This window comes from Leptopilina heterotoma, unplaced genomic scaffold, assembly GCF_015476425.1.
Source record: "Leptopilina heterotoma isolate Lh14 unplaced genomic scaffold, ASM1547642v1 Lhet_335, whole genome shotgun sequence".
In the NCBI taxonomy this organism is placed as follows: Eukaryota; Metazoa; Arthropoda; class Insecta; order Hymenoptera; family Figitidae; genus Leptopilina; species Leptopilina heterotoma.
In genome coordinates, this window is record NW_025111024.1 from 30,592 (window position 1) to 35,486 (window position 4,895).

Genomic DNA, 4,895 nt, shown 5'->3' on the forward strand with positions numbered 1-4,895 from the left:
GCCCAAAACACCATTATGTCAATTTATAGCTTTCTTGCCTCAGACATCAAAATTAATGATAAAATTATAGCCAAAAGTGAAAATTACATTCTCTAATAAATCCATTTCTGCCAGAAAAAAAGAAATATATAATAAAATAGTTAGTGGACATGAAACTTTAATTAACAGATTAGAGCTTAAAAAATTATTTGTTTACTAAATAGTTTTTTAATTTATAAACTACTAGCTGTCGTACCCGTCTTCGACGGGTTTTAGTTTCTACTAATATATTTGAACAGGTGTCTACCAATTGGGAATTTAATTTGACTGGGAAAAACTAATAATTAGTTACCATTAACTATTTCATTAGCAAAATATTACCATTTGAATCAGTAAATGACTTTTTCTATCAAATACTATTTTCAACTAATTCAGATTTACAGAACAGTATTTGTCAATTTGTAGTACTTTATGCGTTCGTAGTATTTCAATTAATGCATTAATAATTAATACTAATTTTCCACCAGATTTGGGAGTTATGTAGAGTCTAATTCGAACTAATTGTATCGCAAGCAGGCCCCACGTTACGACTGCTAAAATCTAAAATAAGACCTATATTGTAATCTGAAAGTAGGTCTTAAATTTTGACAAATAAAAATATTACATCAATAGAAATTAAAGCAAAAAGCAATTTTTTAAAAATGAATTAATATAATAAAATTTTTTTTAATTAAATAATAAAATTCCCGATTTTTCTAGTCGAATTAAATTCCCGGCTATTTCTCGGGATACCTTTGCGATTAATAGACACTCTGTTAAATGTATTAGTAGAAACTATAACACGTTTTTGATTTCCACATGGGAAATCTACATGGGATCCACTTTTATAAAGGAAACCATATTGATTCCTATGTAAAACCGTATGGTATAATTTTTCCATATCCCTATTAAAAATTTCCACATGGGATTTTACATTTTACCCGTTTTTGCGTAATGCCCGGATAGAATTTTGGAAAGCAACAACATACCCCAAACATTTCTAAAATTCAAGAAGAACAATTTTAATTCATAAATAGGAATTTGTTATTTATTTTCAAAGTCATTTCTAAAACATTTCTTGAATTCAAAAAAAAGAAAATTTTGATTCATAAATCCCAATTTTCCCTAATGGCATCTTAAGGACTTTCTGTGTCCCAGTGCCCGCTGAAGTCTCAGTATTATTGATACTTTTACTGTATACCCTTTATATTAAACATAAATATTTTATATTCTACGTTAAATATGACAATACATACTATGAAATTTTCAAACTTAAAACCTGAAAATATCAATATAGAAATTGTTTGCAAACTCTAACGTTAATTGATTTTAGAAAATTTGTAATCGACATCAAATTCGTGACTCTAAACTCTTTAATAAAATAAATGTAATAAATGTAATTAAAAATTTAAAAACATTAATCGATATCACTACCAACTTAATAAAAAATTAAACAATATTCAACAAAAAAAATTAATTAAAAATTTTGTCGAAAATCAAAAATATGATTTTGGCTTAAAAATTCGGATATATTATTTATATTTCATTTTTATAGTGAAAATTAGTTGTATTTATATTAAAAAATAGCTACAGAAAGTGGCACATAAATTTGACAAAAAATGAAAAAATTGGCATTTTTCTGATTTTTTGAATTTTGTGAAAAAAGCTATAACTTTCGTTCAGCTTAATATTTTTCAATCGGATATGGCTATAAATTTAAGTTAGACTAAGACCAAAGAGACTGTAAAGTTTTGTTTTAATTGGTCAAGTAGTCTTTGTGTTTATCCCGGACAAAATATTGCGTACAGACATACATACATACACACAGACATACATACATACATACATACATATATACATACATAATTTTTTTATTGTAATTTTTGAAATTCGTACTACTCGAATAGAAACACTAAACATGAAATTTCAAATTCTATGCAATGTACAGAAAAAAGTCTGATCTTATTTATGGCTGATTCTAAAAAAATGTCGAAAATGGCTTATCCAAGTTGATCAATTTTTTTTAACTCATTATTGAATTTTTTTTCACAAACCGTATAGTTTATGCCTTATTTGATTTAAATATTATCATGGTCCCTAACTTTTTTGAGTTTAAATTGAATTTTATATTAAAAAAAAATTTATTATTTATTTATTTATTTATTATTATAAAAAATTTTTCTGAAAATGAATAGGTATTAGAGCTGAGCAAAATTCGAACCGAATCGAGTTCAGTTCGGTTTTGGGGCGCCAAAATGTCGAATGTCGAATATTCGACATCCGAACTAGCCTAGTTCGAATGTCGAATTTTCGACATTCGACATCGCCTAGTTCGAATGTCGAATTTTCGACATGCCAATTAGGCTGCATCATGCTTTATATTTCGTGGTTTTTTACTGAAAATACTTCGCAGAATTATTATTTCTAAAGTGAACTTCAAAGTATTGTTTGAATAATAAATAATAATGTTCCTTTCATATTTTGATAGTTCATGGTAAGAATATACTATAACCTTTTCAAAAAATTTTTCCTAAACAAAAAAATTTTACATTAAAATTAAAATATATGTAAATAGAAACTAAAATTCAAGTATGTATATTAAATTTGATTTTAATTTTTAAAACAATTATTTGTAGGAAGGTTAATTAATTGAACTAACTAATTAATAAATTAAATTAAAAATTTATTTTAATCATTGTTCGCATGTATTATTTACAATTTTAACTATTATTTTGTGGAAAAATATAAACTGTTAGTCACACTATCTAATTGAGTTAAGGGCACTAATGTGTTGTAAATTTTCTTTCACATAAATTATTTCTTTCAGAAATTCTGGCCGAAACAAATCTCTTCTTTTAGAAGAATCTATGTAATTGAATTTGAAAGCGTGTTTGATCGTAACAGATGTTCCCGGTATTTGTAAATAAACCTGTGCTAGACATGTTACAAGAGGGTATGTTTTAGAACCTTGAGTTTGCCACCAGGTTAATGGATCTTCATCTAGTTCAATTATTGTAGTATCGGCTATTTATTGACGAAGCTACAGAAAATAAAAAATTGAAGTAAATATTATAAATGAAAAATTCAATACGTTTTAAAGTATGAAAAAACAATTTTTGAAACTTTGCCTACCTGCTGAAGAATGCTAGATATCATATTATTAGAGGTATTGATTTCGTAGTCGCGTTTTCTTCTCTTTAAAAATTCCCACAAACCTTTCTTAGATCCTTTTGCACTCATATCTTCATTCTCTGCAAAAAAATTAATTTTATTATTATTAAATAATTAAACATTCAGATTCAATTTTACTCTAGGGGCAATTTTGTAGTTTGACTTTGACTACTTGACTTAGATGCAACTCTAATTTAACTTTTGACATTTACTTTGACTTCTAAAGTGAAAACCAACGTGAAAGTCAAAGAGTAAGTCAAAATTAAAATGAAACTTGAATCGAAAGACGAAATCAAATTATAAAATCGCAACCCTGGTATACTATTCAATGAGCAAATTTAAAATATTTGATCAAGTGATAAAAATAATCAACATCTTTTAATAATACACGGAAAAAATAAATTTAGCAAATTTTACGAAACTGTTATGGAGTAGCGGATACAGCTTTTTACGAAACTGAGTTTTGTAAAATGTAAGGAATATTTTAGGATAAACTTCAAAAATATTCAGTATAAATTTCCTTACATTTTATAAAACTCAGTTTCGTAAAAAGTTGTATGCGCTACTCCATTACATGTTTTGTAAAATCTGCTAAATTTATTTTTTCCGTGTAACGTAACAAAAGGATTGGTTACTGAATTTATTTTGAATGCTTGTATTTTACCAACAATAGACGACATTGTTTCGCAGCTCTTTTCTCCTGGCAGGATAATTATGCATTCTTGGGACAGATCTCTTAAAATCTGTTCAAGTGATTGTGGATTCAATATTAAAGTTTTATATCTTGGATCTAATAAGGTGGATTTTAAAAACAAGGGCGTTGAATTAAAGTGCATCAATTTATCTTCGATTGATTTTCCAAATGAATTTAGAAACAAATTTGCGGTTGTCGTATTGATTTTTAAATCCGAAGCAATTCCTAGGTCATGTGTTATTTCGTTTAAAACAGGTATAAGATCAGAAAGTAACGCATATTTATCACAATTTATATTTCTGACTGCGTCGTATGCTACTTCTAAGATTACAATTATTTCGTCCATTGTCTCCCAATTTCTTCGAAATATATCCTCTAAATCGTACTGTTTTAATTGTAAAAGAGAACTGCAAATCGGACTTCTCATTGTTTGTAAAGTTTTCAAACTTTTAAACAGAAATATCCAGTTTAATCGACTTTCCTGGAAAATTGAATTGTCGTTTTTATTATATTTATGAAGTAAAATGTATGACAAGTGTAATTTAACGCAGGGTGACTACTATTTTCGTTTAACAAAATTCACGGTTAGTTTCCGGCTTTGTCCAAATTTTTTCTGGTTTTCTTTTCTCATCAAATTTAAATTTGTTTGATTCTTGAGAAGAATTTTTTTCCAGTTTCTAGAAATAATTGAACTCTTTCGACGAATTTAAATAAAATTTTTAAGAATAATTACATTTTTCAAGGAATTCGTTTAAAATTGTATTAAAAATAATTAAAATTCTGCAATATGTTTTACTATTTATGAAAATAATTGAATATATTGCGAAAAATTTTTAAAAATAAAATTAGAATTACGGTAACTAACTTCCTTTGATTATTTTCGAAAAATTTAAAAAAAAATTCTTTAAAAGAAGTTTATTATTTTTAATAGAATGTAAAGAAATTTCAATTATTTCAAAAATTCAATTATCTAGAAACAATAGAAATGAAAAATTTCAAAATTTTCAAAAAA

General features: G+C 26.2%; 1 long non-coding RNA gene across 1 annotated transcript; it reads right to left on the minus strand.

The window, feature by feature from the left end:
* Window positions 1–2,926: 2,926 nt before the first annotated feature.
* LOC122505035 lies at window positions 2,927–3,969 on the minus strand. The gene is made up of 3 exons (XR_006301881.1): window positions 3,854–3,969; window positions 3,151–3,269; window positions 2,927–3,058 (listed from the first exon to the last, which is right to left on the minus strand). It is a non-coding gene; the product is annotated as an uncharacterized LOC122505035 (long non-coding RNA).
* Window positions 3,970–4,895: the final 926 nt, after the last annotated feature.